General features: G+C 41.1%; 1 protein-coding gene across 1 annotated transcript in view; it reads left to right on the forward strand.

Annotated features, from left to right (window-relative positions):
• ADARB2 (adenosine deaminase RNA specific B2 (inactive)) overlaps positions 1 to 19,169 on the forward strand; it is a 325,303-nt gene that overhangs the window by 170,703 nt on the left and 135,431 nt on the right. The gene's annotated exons all lie outside the window — the stretch shown is intronic.

A 19,169-nucleotide genomic window follows, 5' to 3' on the forward strand; every position in this document is an offset into this window, starting at 1 on the left:
TTAGATCTCTGTAATTAAGCAGCATATAGAATGAGCATTACAATATTTGAATGAACATATAGAAAGAAAATGCCTTTTCCTGTTTTAATTTTGTCATAACCACCGAAGTTTCTCTTGTTCTCTTTCAATTCCAAATACTTGAAAGAAATTCCTTCCAGTAATTAATTTACTGTATAGACGATCTCATCTATTACTCCCTATGAAGGCTAGTCCTGCTTTTCCTACTGATTTGTTCCTGCTAGTGACTTCAGTGGTAGCAGAACTGACACTTGTAAATACACAGAAGTGATGACTATACAAGGAAATTTTTAATAAATATATATGTGAGAAACAAATCTAAATTGAAATAAAACTAAGTGCAACTATGATCTGATTTTATAAGGACAATGGTAGCTCTTCATTCCTTAATCATACATGTTTGCCAATCTGAAATATATTGGTACAGCTTACAGAAAATACCTGAAAACTGGAAAAAACAACTATTTCTCCTGAAAAAGTATGAAATTAGGGAAAAGGAGACAGATGAAACTATGCAAAGCTGTATACTTTAGTGGAATTTTCACTTACATGCTTAACATTTTATTGCTGCTAGAAGGTTTATGTCTAGCAGCGGGTTAGTACAAAGTCCTCGCTTTGCACATGGGATTTATTTGCAGGAAATCTTGAGTGTAGGTGCACTCTGCTCTCGTTATGGAGAGTTGCAAAGGATCACGGATACCTATTAAGGACATAACAGGGAATCTCAAAAAGCAGTGATATGTTACCGTGTCTTTCATCCTCAGGCCAGCTGAGGTGTTTTGTAATGGTAGCATGTGAAAGAAAGAAAGTAGAGAAAGAAAACTGACCTTAAAAAGTCTTCATTACGCTAAGCATGTTCGTGGTTGTTGCCACATTAGAAATGCTCTGGGTTCAGCTTTGCCTTTACGACCGTTTATGGCAGTAATCCCCCAAATGTGCTGCCTCGTGGACCCCAGTTTTGAGCAAAGCAAGCCATCAAGCAGCACAAGACTTGGTGCTTCCCTTTATCCTCAGTTGTAAATTCTTAATGTCTTCTGTCAACAGCTAGCTTTGGACGGGCTCATAGGCAGCTTCCTCCTGGCATGGGAACTGGGAGTCACTGGCTCTCGTATTGGCTGCTATAGCAAGTGCTCACAGGCTGGAGAAGACCGAAGGCAAAGCAGCTCTTCTCCTCCACCCCCGTCAGCACTGGCCAGCCTCCGTACAGCCACGCATTGCACAGTCGCCTCCTCCTCTCCAGACTGGATCTACATCCACAGTCTTTCTGGGTTTTACAGCCTCAGCTTTCCTCAAGCGAAAGACCTGAATTTCATCAGAAATCTTGGCCTGACTCCACTTTTTCTGTGGATGTAAGATTTCTTTTTATTATTGTTATTTTCAGAATACATAAGGACTATAAGCATTTTGAAAGGAAAAATCTAGTTGGTGAGACATGATTTCCAGGAAAACATCATGCCTGGAAATCCAACAAACATAATGCCTTTTACTGTGTCCCATGCTCCTGAAACCTGCAAGAGGTGGTGCCTTATCCTCTTTGTGGTGAAACTGAGAAGACTGTATTTTTCCTTGCATCAGGAAAGGTTTAACATGGGAAGGTTCAGTGTCTCTTGAAAACCTCAGGCAAACCTTTCCTTTTTGCTGTCCCTCAAGATTTTTCCCTTGACTTTACATCATACCCAGGTGCCTGCTTGCTTTGCCATGATGCAAGGGCACTTCTAAAGCCACATCTCTAACCTACAGGAGGTGTTGCTTCACCTTCAGGGCTCAGATTAAAGAGGAAGGAGAAAGGACCATCATATTTAAAACTTCTCATGGATTGAAACCCTGGAGCTACACTGCTACTGTAAATAAGTGACAACACAAAGTCTATGTGACTTTACCCACTTTTACAGAGCACATATGACATGGTTAGAAAATAAATGGACATGAAAGTATCTGTGGAGTATCAATTAGACAAAGAGAAGGTCAAACCAAAAAGGACTTCCTCTTTTTTATAATGAACTTTCATTTCATAAAATACTAAGTCAATAAATTCTTGTAATTATATATTACAGATTATCCCATCTATTAATTATCCAAGGAGAGATCCAGTAATATAATAATCAGAACTGAATTATGCTCTTTGGGAGCTGAATCCCAGTCTTATAAATGAACTCTTTTCCTGGAAATTCTATTTTTTCACTGTTACTGATATATGGATTCAGATCAGTCCTGTGGGAGAGAGGATTGTTATATTTTTAAGAGGCAAAGGAAAAGAAAACTTACACCATAAATGAAGTATGTTCATTTATTCCAGTTCGAATACCTTATACATGATAAATTTCACTTAAACCCAAATTTTCTATTTTGGATAATTCTCCATGGCTGGGTTTTATAACTTGGATGAAATGTACTTATGCTTAGAGATAAGTATTCACTCCTACAATACCTTTTTTTTTTTTACTTATAATAAACTGAGGAAAGGACAAGTAGCCTCATTAAAAATACAACCCCAGGAAGGTAAAATGAAGGCATGGTGAACAATTCCCTTAAGAGATTTTCAGATTGTCACATTATGGTGAGATAAAATGTTAATACAAAGAATACAGATGCTTTCTCCAGCTATTAACAGGAGCTTAACTTTCCATCAAGAGCCTAAGTTCAGCTGAATCTCTGTGACCTAGAATCCACCATGTCCTTTATTTACTAATAAATATGGGAAGGGTTTGTTGCAATTTTACTGTTTCAGAATGACAATGGCTGTTTCATTTGCAAACCTAGAAAAGTAATCAAATATTATAGCCACTAGCAATACCAGTCACAGCAAATTAGCATTGTATTTCCTCATCAATTACCTAGTCCTTAAAACATTCCAAATTAACATTTTAAATTCATCACATTGCTGTTTTTTAAAGTAATATCTAATGAATAAATTCCTGCCAGGTGGTGTCTGATATGCAGCTGGCAAAAAAATATTGAAGCAGCTGCACTTTAACAAGTAGCCTTCTTTTCACCTGCTAACAAGCATCTGTCAGCTGGCTGTATGGATAAGCAGGATGTGGATTTTGCTTGTAAATAAATTGTACCTGTGAGAATCATGTGGTGCAGCTCTTCCCTCTACAGGACAAAAAAGAAGGGGAGGGACCCCTTCAGGAAACTCTTTCAAGAAGTGTTTCAACTTTGATGTAAACTAAAGTCCTGCCAACCTAGATCTTCTACAGCCCCTCTAATAAATGGACACCTTTTGTGTCAAAGCCTTTAAAGGGCAGAGGGCATTGGAGAACTTAGAAAAAGGGAAAAGGGGAAAACACAGATACCATGATTTTTTGAGGGGAGGTAAGGCAGAAGTTGTAGATGTAGAAAGGGGAGTGCTTTTATTCATCGCAAAGGCAAAGACCTTATGTAGAAGAAAATGGATTTGATCCTTCATGGAGACCATCTCAAAGCTTATTCCAGCCTGCACATTTTAAAAGATTTTTGCTGGCTTTTAAATGGATTTGAAATTTTCCAGAAATGATTTGAGGCTCCACATTTAAACCCTAGTTCCTGTCATAGGGTCACTGTGGCCCAAACTCGGATCATCTGCTGTCAGTGCCAGTATAGTCACCAAGCTTCTCCTCTCCCTGTCCTGGTAGCCTCTGATAAGAGGCAGCTCACAGTGATCTTTGCCTTCTGAAGCTGGCTGCTAGGTTAGTTGGGGCAATCAAGTGTACTCCTAGAAACTGGTTTGGATGCTGCCCTTAGTCCTCAGAATTCTGTACATTTTGAAGGCACAAAAGAAATTTAGTGGAGCAAGGCCGGTGCTTACTGCCCCCAAAGGCTTTATTTGTGTTTAGGAAGGCCTAAATTCAGGAGAGAACCCAGAAACTTAGATAATGTCCACAGGGGGAAAGTTTCAAGTCCTTTCTGCTCTTCTTTACCCAACCAAAATCTGGGGAACATCGACTGCAAATGTGTACATCTTGGGTGTACGTGAGATAAAAAGCGGGAGCAGCTGATACTGATTGACTGCAACAGCATCCACTTCATGTAAATTCTCCTTCTCCACCCTTCAGCCCAAAGGGCCAACGTGCAGTCACTCACCATCAGCATCAACCTGCTTGGGGAAGTCCTCATCAAAGGCTGCAGGGAGCAAGCCTTGCTCTGGCTGCAGAGCACTCAGGTCATACCCCACTGGTGCCCAGGGACAAACATCACATTTTTTTCAGAGATGCCAGCAGTCTCAGGGCTTCCACACCTCTCACAGCGTGCTTTTGGACAGAGGAGATAGCATAAAGCTGTTGAACTAACACAACCTGTGTCATGGAGAAGCAGTTTTGAACATGTAAAAAACAAGAACAAAATAGAAGAGAAAAAGTAATTGGACCACCAAGCAGATTCCCAAGTAATTTTCAAGTGTGATAAAGAAGGACTGGAAAAATCTGGCTGTGCTCTCCGTACGGCTGTTGCCTCCGCTTCCATCCTTGGCACCCTCACCCTCCGCCTCCTTCAGCCCATCTCATTTTTGTACCATCATTCCAGATACTCTATAAATAAAGTCATGCTTAAAAGCCAGGACAAAATGTTGCCATCACCCAGTGGTGCTCCGGTGGGAGGTTTTCTGCCTAAGCACAGGACACTTCCATTGCAACTTAGGAAAATATGAACCCATCACAAATATCGAAGCAATGCCTGTGAGTCACTGCGGCATGGTATCATCGTTAATTGCGAGGATCGTTGCAACAGCTCATAGCTGGCTGAGGGAGAAATGGTTATATTCAGTTGAGGGGGTTTTTAAGGAGCTTTTCTTTTGGCAGATAGTGTTCAGCTCTGCAAAAATAAAATGCTGTCAGTGTTATTGACAAAAGACAGATTTGAGGTCAGAAATCTAGTGTAAGCTTTCTTGTCTTTTTGCATAATAAAATACTCTGTGGCTTCTTCCTTCATGGAAAGCTGCTAGTCAACAAAGCAGATGATAATAAAAATATTTACACTAATAAATAGGAAAAATGGCTAAATGTCCGTGTATTCTCACTAACCATGCAACTTTCTTTCTCATGATAAATTATATTCAAGCAAAAGTAAATATCAGGTCTTGAAGGTTACTTTAAATAAATAGGTAATTTAAATGCAACAGTAACTTCCTCACTGCTTGGTGTTTATTTTTAAAAAGACCGCTTATCAGGAGCATGAACTCTCTCTCCTCTTTCACAGCATCTGAAGGCACATATCAAGGTCGCTAACTTTTAACAATGTGATTCAAAGTCTGTCCTTTTCTAAATCTAACCTGAACCAAAGATTCCCTAAAAATTATTTCCCTTTTAGAGGGGAAATCAATTGAGTTTGTGTGATGGGTTGACCCTGGCTGGTTGCCAGGTGCCCACCAAAGCCGTTCTATCACTCCCCCTCCTCAGCTGGACAGGGAAGAGAAAATATAACAAAGGGCTCATGGGTCGAGATAAGGACAGGAGAGAGATCACTCACCACTTACTGTCATGGGCAAAACAGACTCAACTTGGGGAAAATTAACTCAGTTTATTACAAATCAACCAGAGCAGAGTAATGAGAAATAAAACCAAATCTCAGAACACCTTCCCTCCACCCCTCCCTTCTTCCCGGGCACAACTTCACTCCCGGCTTCTCTACCAACCCCCCCAGCGGCACAGGGGGACGGGGATGGGGTTTATGGTCGGTTCATCACACGTTGTTTTCTGCCGCTTCATACTCCTCAGGGGGAGGACTCATCACACTCTTCCCCTGCTCCAGCATGGGGTCCCACCCACGGGAGACAGTCCTCCACGAACTTCTCCAACGTGGGTCCTTCCCACGGGCTGCAATTCTTCACGAACTGCTCCAGCATGGGTCCTTTCCACGGTGTGCAGTCCTTCAGGCACAGACTGCTCCAGCGTGGGTCCCCCACGGGGTCACAAGTCCTGCCAGAAAACCTGCTCCGTGGGCTCCTCTCTCCACAGATCCGCAGGTCCTGCCAGGAGCCTGCTCCAGCGCGGGCTTCCCACGGGGTCACAGCCTCCTTTGGGCACATCCCCCTGCTCCGGCGTGGGGTCCTCTCTCCCCGGGCTGCAGGTGGAGATCTGCTCCACCGTGGACCTCCCTGTGCTGCAGGGGGACAGCCTGCCTCACCATGGTCTTCCCCACGGGCTGCAGGGGAATCTCTGCTCCGGCACCTGGAGCACCTCCTCCCCCTCCTTCTGCACTGACCTGGGGGTCTGCAGGGCTGGTTCTCTTACATGTTCTCACTCCTCTCTCCAGCTGCCGTGTATCGCCTGTCCCAACTTTTTCCTTCTTAAATCTGTTATCCCAGAGGCGTTACCACTATCGCTGATGGGCTCGGCCTTGGCCGGCGGCGGGTCCGTCTTAGAGCCGGCTGGTATTGGCTCTGTTGGACACAGGGGAAGCTTCCAGCAACTTCTTACAGAAGCCACTCCTGTAACCCCCCCTGCTACCAAAACCTTGCCACACAAAACCAATACAGTTTGAGAAGCTGGAAAGTGTAGATTTTTGCTTGCAGAATAAAAACTTTTCTAGTCTGCATCCATGAATGCATGGTTGAACATCCAAAATTCAGGTAAAGAACGGTGGAGAATTAGAAGAGGTTTTGATAGACTGATGACCCTTGCACAAACTCCATCAACCTGAAAAACAGACACTGTCAATTTCAAACTGTTTTCTACCAAAAGTGTGAGGGGCAGCCCTCAACAAGTCCTATAATTTCTCTTGTACTTACATGGGCTTAAGTATTATGGGTTTAATCCTACTTACTTGCCCAGCACATGACAAGATTTAATTCACTTGTATTCAAAAATACTACATATCGATATGGATCAATAAATAAACACACACAGACACACAGACCATCATGTATGTAACTCCATACATGGGAACCCAGGCAGTTGTTTTGCTGTGGCTTCATCAGGGCAAGATTTTCACTGATCATGTTTTGAAACCCCTTGTTAAAACTATTGTGGAAGTGAAGTCGCAAAAGTGTTTGTAGATGTGAGGTTTGCTGTTTTGTGGAGGCACCGGTTTGAGCTAAGTCTCCGTTCTCCAGCCAGAGGGAAGCCTGTTTGCTTTATCTGAGCCCTGTTTTAGCTTTGTTTTTCATTATAAACAGATCTGTGTTCAGTAGTACTGAATATTTTCTATTCAGATTTTCGTTCGTAACCACTTATCAGCTCAAGAAGGTCAGCAAGCTATAGGCATAGTTTACCTGAAGCTTATTGGTAAAACATAAGCACAGTGCTGATACCCCGATAAGACTTCCACAGGATTTTTTTAGCTCGCCTAAATGTATTTGTCTCAGAGTCATCAAAGCCATACAGGAGGGAGGAGAGGAGAGGAGAGCCTTCCTTCGGCAGCAACTGGGAGCGGTGCAGGGAAAGCACAGTCCTTCACTTTGGCAGTTTGCAGTGTCCCTTGGGACAGGTCGGAACATCAGTTCAAAGTCGCATGAGCTAAAGGTGGCATTATCAGCCTAAGTCTTGCAGTGCCAGGGTTTTCCCACCGGTGTTTCAATGTTAGGGAACAAGCGAGGTGATGGATCGCCCTCTCAGGTGTAGCGGGAGACCTCAGAGACCAGCTAGTATTTGCAGCACATGCTCTTTTGACCCAGCAACATCAGCTTACAGGAGTGCATCACTCAGGTCATGCTTGGCCTTTTCTCATGGTTAGAGCTTCAGAGGTACCATTAAATTTTCATCAAACCACTCTGAGGAGGTGCTATTTGTACCTTAGCAAGTGTGAATTAACATATCCATGACAGGTCAGATTCTTTGGGGTCACAGGCAGAGAGAAATGAGAGCTTGTTTTCAAATGCAAGTTCACTTTGGTTTTTGTTTTACCAGATATTCCAGGATTCAGAGGCATCCGTAGGTTGATTTGTTTAGAGATGGTATTATCGATGACTCGGGGCTTGCACCACTTGCCTGTTAACTTATATTTCAATTGTAGTGGACTCTGCCATTACCCACACAGCCCGTGGATGATAACAGCTGCTTTATCTGAGGCTGTGCCCTCTCCACTTTGTCTTTCCTCTTTTTAAGCTCTTGTTCAGTAAAAACGGAGTTTAAACTCTACAGTCTAACATTACTTATGTTGCCAACAGAAGCTTCAGTATTATTTATGAACTTATAACTCTATAACTTCACCTCAGATAATAATTCAACATCTTAGATAGGTTTTCTAATGCTTTTTTGTATAATTTATTGCAGTCTTGATATTATTTTAACATTAAAATATAATATTGCTCCCTACTTTGATTATAATGATTTATACTTCTGTTTTTAAAGCTGCCTGTCTGAGTAAGACTTGGAAAGACATGAACAGAGGAACAAAATATTTTATAAGTCCTTATGATTATCAGGAGTTTATCCCAAGGAACTTCAGTAGAGTTTCGTTTAAGGAGATTGTCCTGTTTATGATTTACAGGAGTGCTGTTGATGTAGTCAATTTTTATTCAACCAGTGTTCCAGAAGATGATATAGAAATCAGTACATGTCATTTCAACTCTTTTGAACAAATTCATGACCCTTTCAAAGCTCTTGTCTGCTATAGATTACTTCTTTGCCGATTTGGGAGATAATCAGCTACCCAGCTTCATGCCATGATAATTTTCTTGCTGTAGGTAGCATAGGTAACTGCTGTTGCCCTTCATCCCCTGGCCTGGCTCAGAATTTGGGCAAGGCTAGTAAGGGTACGTCCCTCATACCCTACATAGTCTTACTGTGGCCTTGCCAGGGAGCACTGCTTTAGCTAATGGCCTCTGAGCGTTTGCATTATAAAACCTGCTCACAGAGGTTGATGAGCTCATGGTACCTACATTTTGCAGCTTCACACATCAAAAGCTGAGCAGTGGACCATCCCTGGGCAATTGTTTCACCCAATCTTTTAGTCTGAGTCTTCAGACTGCTACCAAACCTCATCTGTGCCTTGTATGATTGTATTTGGTATTATGTTCTTTCCTCTGACTGCAGTTAAGGTTTTGTAGCAGCTGCTGGAAAGCTAGTGTTTCAGCATGAGCATTTTTCTACAATCTGTCCAGCAGTGCACCCCTAGTCTATCAGGAAATGTGTGTTTATGGTCAGAAAAGTGCATCCACCATTCCTAGCTCTTTTCGACATGAGTAGCTGTGCTGAAACATTTCGGGAGGATCTTCTCATCTGCTGTGTCAGTGGAGCTGCTTCTCTTTCTGTTAAGGTTCTGGCAATGATACAATAAATATCAAGGCCCAGATGGGGCAGAAAGCCGTGGATGGAAGATGCCTGTGAAATCACCAGGAGCATCTCTTTGTCTGAGCACAGCTCTTGTCAGTGCCATGCCCAGAGGAGCTGCTGCTCCCTATCAGGAGGACGTGGTCCAGTATTTCCTCTGGAAGCAGAGAGAATGATGCCCTGCGTAAAAAGAACTGCTCTGATATTGAGTCAGGCCACTGAGCCATTTCAACATTTCTTGTGTTTTTTTCTCTCAGTATGAAAGGAAGTGGCCACAGAAATCAAATGAAGCTGAATAAACTTGCAGGACACAGCATGCAGGGCTCTGAGGGGTTCCTGTCACTACTCTGTATGATAACGTCATATAAGATCTCGTTAGAGTTAAGTATCCAGTTAATTAATAACCTGTCCAGCTTCTTAATCATACAAATAACGAGTTCTCTCTGCTGCACGTGGAAGGCAAATTAAATTTTCACTGTCTGCCTCTCTGTGGTCCAAGTCCTCCACAAATTGTAATGCACGTTTCTTTTCTGAATTATGTAGTGTTTATTGAAAAAAAGCCCAGTCCCTGTTTGCAATCTAGGGCACCTGGAAGCCTTCCTACTGGAGTTTCTGCTCCACAGGTTTTGCCAGAGTGCATCAAAACGTCCTGCTAGTGACCCAGCTGACTTCTGACCCGTAACGCAATGAACACCTCCTGCCATTCGCCCTACTTAGCGATGGGAGGGAAGGCAAAGCACTTTCCTCAGCTATGGCAAAATTACACCAGTCAGAACTTGAGGACAAGCGAGTGTAACGGAGAGGTCTGAGACAGACACTCGTCATCATCTCAACTGTTGTTGAGGTTAAGATGCTTCTTCAAGTCCAGAGGCAGAGGATATGAATGTAAATGAGGATTTATTATCTGAGATGTCTTCTAAAAATAAGTATTGTATAATAACAATAAATTGCAAGCAGCAGCCTCTTCTAAAATTACCCATCTCGTTTTACAAAAGTATTAACTTGCTTTGCATGTGCCCTTTTAAGTAACTGGGAAAAAGTCTACCCATTAAAATAGTTTATTGTAAGGGATATAATAGGATCCATACCATGAAAAACAAATAACATAAGCTGTGTAGAAAAGGGGAGGAATGTCATTTTACATTCTTCTGAATTTCTGTAAACACAGGGATACCCTCCCCTACACATTTGGAAAAAGTGGTGTATGGGACTGATATTATTAGCTAGTCTATAATAAATGAAACCAGGTAACAACTATACAGAGTCTTAAGCTTGTCTGCTAGACTTGACAGTTCGTACTTAGCAGTGATTCAACTGACACTGTGAAGTAAGCTCAAAAACTAGGCTGTCACACGATGTAGGGAGAAGTTTTATTCATTAAAGAGCTGTATAGAAGGAGCATTTGTAACCAGTCTGCCCTATTCAACATGTTTGACTGGCAGTATTTGGCTTGGGTTCACAGCAATAAAAAACCTTTTTATTTCAGTGCATCATATTTTATTAACACTATGTATAAAATATTTCCAGTATTTATCCTAAAATACCCTTATTCAATATATACTGTGCTAGAATACATTTTATTACAGAAATATCCGATTAGAGACAGATTTTGTTTGGAATCTGTATCTCATTTATCTTTTTAAAATTATTTATTTTTCTTTTTTTCTTTTTTCTTTTTTTCCTATTCAGGCAATAAAAGGAGAAAATTGCATCTTAGCACACTGGTATAACAACATTCTATCTTAGAAATGGCCTGACCATATTCCCACAACACACTTTTGCAGGGAGATTTTACGATTTTAAATTCAGGTCTCCAGGTGAAAGTAGTGAAAAGACTAATTTACTGAAATTGTTAATTTAAAATGGCTGCTTAAAGTGTCATTTAAGAGCAGCTAGGAATCTAAGATGTGTTTAAGTCTTGTTTCTTTCCCACCATTCAGCTGCTTTTAGGCCAAAATAGACATTGCTGTGAGCAGGGAATGAAGTCTTTTTTTTTAATATTGATCCTGCGGTAACAATTAGTACATCCCAGACCATTATACTGTATAGATATATGCACAACCCAAGTGAGGCCTAGCAACTATATAGTACTGAAAAAGTCTTGGTATTTATTTAAATAAATAGCTCTTCTCTAAGGTCGCTGTTGGAAGTAGACCATGTTGTGCTCATGTGTGGTAGTAAGGATGGCTCCCTGATTTCACTGAGCTGATGATATTAATGGCCTGTATCCCATTTTACCTTGTCTTATTATATATGAGCATGAATTTCATGAATTTCAAACTGCCCTGTTGGAGAAAGACCTCAAGTCATTTGATTAACCACATGAATTCTCCTCCCAGGGGAAAAATGGGATCCAGCAATGAATTGCGTGCCCACCCAGCGTGAGAAATCACACCCGGTCGTCAGCTATCCCTCCCCATTTGTCCTGCACAAAGTGTTTCCTTCAAAACCAGAGACAAGGAAAGAAGTGGTGTCCAAGAAGGACAAGTGGATTTTCCTCCAAATTTGGTCTCTTTCTCCTGGTTCTCAGCAGTACTAGGAGTCACAACGGCAGTGTCCGGCACAAACTAGCAACCAGTTGGTTAGTAACCCAACCCATACCCTGATCTTGGGTAGTACAGTCTGTTGAGGAACATTAGGCATTAGGGGGTATTAACTTTGTTCAGTTTCAGGTATTTATTTAGATGCCTGTTGGTCCCAACAACCTGTATCTAACTCATACTTGAGATCCTGTGGTTCATGGTCCTTCCCTGATGGCCAAACCATGTAGAAGTTTATGAGTCTCTACAACCTTTGCTTCAGCATAGCTGGATCTTTTTGAGCGAAATACACTTATGATTTGAAAGAAAAAAGCATCAACCTTGTTTCCATCATAGCAACATTAATTGTGTAAGTATGTAGTCTTAGAAAACTTCCTTTTTCTTTCTTTTCTTAGAGATTTCTAGAGCCATACTCCACCACCAAGATCCATTTCTGATTTACTATTAGAGCTCAGTTCAGTAAAATTTTGACTGCACATTAATAGCACTGGAACTGTTAGGTCTGGCACTTCCTTAAAAATTAATGTGAGCTACAGGTATGGCACTTACACTCGTTCCAATACAAAGGCAGGTTTTCCTGTGTGTGCAAATGCCTGATGGAATTTACAAAGTGCAGCTTGTGTGTGTACAAAGCCAGTGTTAAAGTTAGTGAAAAGCTATGCTAACCAACCTCGGGAGAGTTCATCCAATTTTACTGCATAATAATCCTTTTAAAGCCATGATCATACAAAGGTATACATAACATTATAGACTTCATTTTTAAATTAATAGAAAAAGTGCAACTGGAAGGGTTTTTTTCATCACTTAAAAAGCAAATGTAAAGACTCAGCAAAAAGAGATGTTTTTCCCTTCAGAATTCTGTTCTTCTTTTTTTTTTTTTTAAGGTGCATCCTAAGCCTAGTTTTACTGACAGTTGGATACAGTTTCAGAAAAGTAGAAGTGGAAACTTGAAAATCTTTTTATTTCTCAATTTATGCAGAAAAGATGCTTTTCAGATAGATAACTTTTCTCTTAACATTTTTAATAGCAGAAAGCAGTGTAGTTTATTCATGTGAATACAAAGCATTAAATCCTGCAAATGTATTTATCCAAATATGTAATTACCTTATTTTCCATTTTTTCCTCCCAAATTTCATGGATGCAGATATAGTGAGATTAGTATAAAGTGCCATGTAGCAAGAAATATGAAGCTGGGTGTAGAATGTCTTCTTAAGGAATCCTCTCCTTGAAGGAGTATATAGTCAGTAATAAATCAACATGCTGCAGGGTTACTTGAAGCAGCTGCATTTCCATCCCAGAATATAAAACCTTTTTATTTAAATGAAATAGCTGATCTAAAGGAAGAATGTAAAACTTGAAATGACAGTTAAGTCATCCCATCCCCAGGGGAAATTTAGATGTACCTGGATGCATTAAGAGTTCCAGCACTAATTTTTTACCCCCTCAAAGCCATTGCAATTTAAGATACACTCTTGGAAGTCTCAAATGAAGTGTTACTTCCCACCAGCATATTTGTCTTGAGAGATGGTAAAAGCCTGTCCTTACTGCTGTCAATAGCAAATTTCCTGTCAGCTCCAATATGGCCAATGTTTCCTTGTAGTTGTTCCCATAAGAACCTTAAGTCTTAACAATTTAATCATTTCCATAAAGATTCTAGCAAAATCACAGGGGCGGGGATGTGGCAGTCCTGAAGAAGTACATGGAAGTCATAGGAGCAGAGGAAGTTTAAGTGCCTGTTTATTACATTCCACATAAGGAATCACAGGATCAGTCCTCAGGTTTAAAGATATCACTTAGTTAATGCAATATCACTACTTACTTTCCACTGAAGACTGTCCTCCATGTTACGCTGGTTAATAGAAGCAGCCAAGTGTTACTTAACTGTTGCTTATTTTTCTTCTGCATTTACCAAATGGCAAATGGGATTTCAAATACCAGTCCTAGGTAGCTCATAGGTGATCTCTGAAGCAGGAATAAAAATCTTGAACTACAGGAAGGCATAAAGCATCTTCCAAAATAGGTCTCACGCCTGTCTCAAAAATAGTGATTGCTGCTATGAAAACTGCTGGTGGCTTATTGTGTCCTGGTGCTGCAAACCTTCAGGAAATTTGTGGGTGTTTCATAAACATAAGTGACTTCAGAAGAACAGCTCATATTTGCATAAAAGTATTCATTCTGTTCATAAAAGATGCTGAGAGTTTTTAAAGATTTATATCTGCAATAAACTGATGTTACATTAAAAGGGATTCTGACTGCTGCAGTGAGCCTAAAATTTCTTCCTGCCTTTCCATGGTTACTAAATCGTTGCAGACAATTCAGCTAACATTTACTTGGTCAACAGGACACGTGCACCCAGACAAGAAAGGAGACTCTGCAGCAGAGTGAAAACATGCTAACCACTGCCGAGAGCCTTTCTGAATGGCCATGCCAATACAGGCAGGCAGAGCCAACCTCTCCATCCCTCCTCATTGATATATAGAGCTGCCTCTTGCAACATGCATTCAGATGCCACTTCGGGGTACAGCTGGGAGTGACATTCAGGATATAATCCCTTCATAGGTCAGACTCAAGCGTTATGGATCAATTCTTGTTATTGTACACTCTCCATTCAACTCCCAGGTCTCCTACCTCTTGCTTGGCCTAAAAGAATGAAGGTGGTAGAGAAGCAGGAAACTGTAGAAATGGGGGGGTGGGTGCTAAAGAAAATAAAAATCCAACCCTGAGCTCTCCCATCATGCACTAGTTTCAGCCTATGGTACTTTTGTCTTTCTATATTCACTGAAAACTAACATCAACTACAGAAGCAAACAGCATAATCATTTCCATAGGTGCTATAGTCCTTTTTCACAGCCAGCAGAGATTATAAAAAACCCTAACACACAGAGTCCCACCAGAATTAATCCCTGCAGGAAGAAAGGGTTTTCAGAAATCTCTGTCACATCAATTTTGCACTAAGGCAAACAGAAGTAGACAAGTAAGGAATTTTCAAATAAAGTTTTATTTGTTTGACCCTGATCGAGTCAGTGTACGACACCGGGAAAAAAATGTGCCCAGACTTGCAACGTCCTATGAAGTTTAAATCAAATGATGCTAAAATTGGGTTGCCTCTCAGGTGCCCGGCTTGTGCTGTCTAGCTTTGGCTTTGATTGTAAGCAGTATCAATCAAATTCTTTCTAAATTGACCCTGATTTTCTGTTCCACTGAATGTAAAATATACAGAAAGTCTCCTGGTAAAAGCTCTTCTCATCAGATTTCCTCCAAGCCTTTGCAGTTCTACAAGGAATGGGCTGTGTAATAGAAAGACCTACAGGCTAAGGAGAGAAGGAGGAAAGTGAAGTCTCTGAGTTCCTGGAGTCCCAGCTGCTCCACTGGCATTCTCAGACAAGATAAGAATTTATTTCTGGTGTATATATAACCACCTGCTGAAAACCTGGGAAAAGTTTATCTTCCTATGTGAAGGTGTCTCTTAAGCTAGTGGGTAGGAATTGGAAAGCCGAGGCAAAATACTTTGGCCCAGATGTTTCTGGCCTTATGCAGTCTTCCTCCATCAGCTGTCTGCTAACACCGCTGCCTCAGACCCACAATGTTTTTCCTGGGCACCTTCAGCTGCCACTGCTCGGACCAGCTTTAGTTGTGGAGTCTCTGTCCATGGAGGTATTCAAAATCCGACTGGACATGGTCCTGGGCAACCTGCTGCGGCTGCCCCTGCTTGAGCAGAGGGATTGGACTAGACAATCTCCAGAGGTCCCTGCCAACATCAACCATTCTGTAATGAATCCTGTAAGCACAAAGCTGATTTTCAAGCCAAGACCAAGAAGTGAGAGGCTCAGTGTTAATCTTATGGTGAAAGAGGAAATAGTAAAGCAGTTGTTTTGTTTTGAGGCTTACAAGGATATCATTTTGATATAAACGCAGGGTCCAGCATCATACTGCTGCTCTCCACAACAGCTACATGTTCACTGCAACCATTTTTAGAACATAATCTCATTTAGCGCACACCACACCTCTGTGTTTAGCAGCCACCTGAAAAGCCTAAATTGTGTGAGAACACTTCATTATCAAATTAGACTTTCTGTGAAACCAGCTACATTATGGACTGTTTAATCCTCAAATTATTCAGCTGAAAATGTGCTTTGCAGTCATGGAAGGCTCTCTTAATTTTTAAGGATTCCCTCAGCATATCTATTCCAGTTTACTAAGCTGCTTGATTTTTTTTTTTTTTTTCCCCAAAGTGAACTAGAAGTCTGTCATACACAACTTCAGCAAGGTTTACCCCACTGGATGGATTTAAGAAAGCAAGACACACTGGCAGCATTCTCATACACTGTAATTTAGGTATTGGCAGGAGTAAGGAACATGCTCTTCCATCACACCCGATTGCCAATTCTGGGCCCAATTCTTGCAGTGTTCACTCACAGAGGGGGCCCTTCTTACAAATAATCCTAGTCAGGATCATGGTGCATCTTGGGTTTTGTTGGCTGTCACTCAATACCCTCCTGAGACATCTGTCTGAGGGTGAGTCTCTGACACTGAGCCAACTTCAGTTTTGCTTTTCCTTCTCAGGCTTACTAGTATTGCATCAGTTAGACTGAGCTGAATTTTGCTTTTAATAAAATTAGTTGCTATGTTTCTTATCTCTGCAAATTGGATATTCACAAACCAGAGGCAACCTAAAAAATCCAAGTCTTTTAAATAACCACAGCTTCTGAATATTGTAAATTGGTACCACCTAGTCATTATGTTTGAATAAAAGGAGTGTTGTTATCTAGCGGTTAGGGGACAATTCACATGAGACAGTAGGAACTAAGGAAGCCAGTTTTTTAGAAAATGCTAACTGGCATATGTTGGCTCAGACCATCTGAAAAATCTGGCCCAAAATGGCAGTAAATATCACAGGTTCCCAGAAAATAAGGAAGGTCTCCTCATCTTTTTGTCAGAACCCTTAACTATTCAATAGCTGAATATATTGGAGAGGATAAAACTTGTTTGAAGGTGTTCAAATTACTGGGTTGGTTTTGGTTTAAATCTTTCATATGTAATTCAATTATTAACTGAGAGAAAGTGTGAACACTTTTCTTTCTCTTCACACATATGGAGTACTCTGGATCAACACACACCATTAATTTTAGGCAGAACTCATGTAGGACTCATGTTCAAAGCTTAGGAGCACAACTTGGACACTTGGAGTAATCTTGTGAAAAGTTGGTAAACATACACTATGTCATTATTGTTCCCGTACAGATAAGGTGCTGGTCCTTCCTTCAGTAATACTAGAGAAAGAAGGTGTGGCCTGTCACTCAGATCAGTAGTTTCAAAGGATTATGTGCCATTAGGTAGAAAAATCTTTTCATTATTTTGAAATGGCTGGCATTAAGTGCAAGTTACGCTAGTATATTGCTGATTGTTCAGATCAATTATAAAAATGCATTAGTACTTAATTAACTACAGACAGTTCAAGCCAGTATTTTTGGAAGTTACATGCCCATTGAATGGATGTGGGAATGCTTCTACTGTGTTTCATAAGCTTTCTCATATTTTTGAAAGCTATTTATGTATATATTGCCCAACCATTAATAGAACCTGAAATTCACACCTTCAATCAGACCTGCACTCTCATATCAAAATAGCTCTTGACTGAAGAGAAATGGCTTAAATTAGTCATACAATCAGAATTTAATGCAATAAAACATTTATAATAAGAAAACAACAAAAAAAAACCCCACCAGACTGGAAAAGAAATGACATCCAACACTTCGATTCATTAGTAAGGAGATGAGGTAAAATAAACATAACAAAACATAAATCACAGGGCTGTCTTTCAAGAAGATGATCAGCGTGAAGGATTATGGGAAAAAACATTCTCAGCCTGTATTGATCAACCCATATAAACACCAAGGTTCCTTTAGGATCTTTGCTTTTCCCTGACAAACCAATCTATTTATGGTCACGCTCCTAACATAAAAGACACAGCATACAAAGGCGAGTGTTAATACCACCACATGCACACCACCAGCAAGTGCATTTTCTGCCCCCTGAATCACTCCTGTACAGTCAAAGAAAACTCACCCAGCTGTAGTAACAGATGGAAATGTGCACATGAACAGCGAGGACAGACAAACTGTCTCTTGCTCAAGTGATTTCGTTTCTTCCTGCAAATACAAAATGTCTGAGGAGAGATTACACTGAAATTTCCGCTTATAAAAAAATACAAAAAAGAAAGAAATCCACCACTGATGATCCTTGGAACAGCTGGTGGTTTCTACTAGTTAGTCCCAAGTGGCCAGCAGTCGCAATTTGTGACTAGTCTTGTCTTCAGACATCTCAGGGCAACCAAAATGCGACAGGATGACAGATAGTCCTTTCAATAGATACTGACAAACAAATTAGTGCAAAGATGCTTTTCATAGCATACCAGATGTGTTGAGTTCTATCATATGGAACAAGGAATGAAAAACTGTCTACGTCCCATCTGTGCTTTTTCAGTAATCACTGATGCACTCGTTGTGGAGTATAAGGTACGGTAAACATTTGGACTGGGTTTTACGTGCGAAATAAATGGAAAACCCCAGGTCTTGGCCTCATCATCAGTGTCTAAAGCTTTTATATTAGCAAGAATACCTTAAATGCCTGGGAGAGAGATGTTCAGGAGTTAGAGTATTGTCCTGGTGATTAATTGAAAAATTATGCAAATACCAAAAGAAAGGTTTATGCAAATCAGAATAGACTGCAAAAATGCACTTTGCTTCCGATCGCATGCAGGGCTTCCATCCTGTCATAAAAAAGCAATAGGTTAAAGAATTGCTCTTTGGATTTCCATCATTTTCTCTCTTGGGGCTTATCTGTCCTCAGACTGTTAACCCAGATTTAATTCAAAGAGGCTGCAATTGCAGCTGCAAAAACAGCGTTAAAATGGAAACAATGAAAAGTGAGTGCTCTCGGCGCGTGATTGAAAGACCCAGGGCACTGCAGCACATGCATTTCTAGCCCGCTGTAAGTGAAACCAATATCTCTCAGGAAAAAGGCCCTTTGTGAGGGTTGTCCTTCCATTCAAAACAAAAAGCCACTGGGCCGGAGCAGGAGCAGGAGGTGGAGGGGAGAGCTACAATAACGTATGCCAAATATTCATGATGAGAGAGTGCAAATAAAAGGAGCAGGGGGTCTGGTCCAGACCCTCTGTGTAGGGTTATGCTTTACCCGCTTTTAGCTGCTTTACCTTAGATTGAATGTTGCGTGTTTTCCCTACAGTTTCCTCCCAGAGAATCATTTCCTAACAGCTTACAACTAGGGGTCCCCCTTTTGGCTCCCAACATCATCACCCTCCGTGCCCTGACCGGCCCTGGTCCCTCTCGGCATCAGCACTGGACCTCACACGGGGATGTGAGAGGACGTAGCCACCCCAGCCCACATCCCACCCCAGAGACTGCAG

Source organism: Aquila chrysaetos, chromosome 3, assembly GCF_900496995.4.
Source record: "Aquila chrysaetos chrysaetos chromosome 3, bAquChr1.4, whole genome shotgun sequence".
Classification (NCBI taxonomy): domain Eukaryota; kingdom Metazoa; phylum Chordata; class Aves; order Accipitriformes; family Accipitridae; genus Aquila; species Aquila chrysaetos.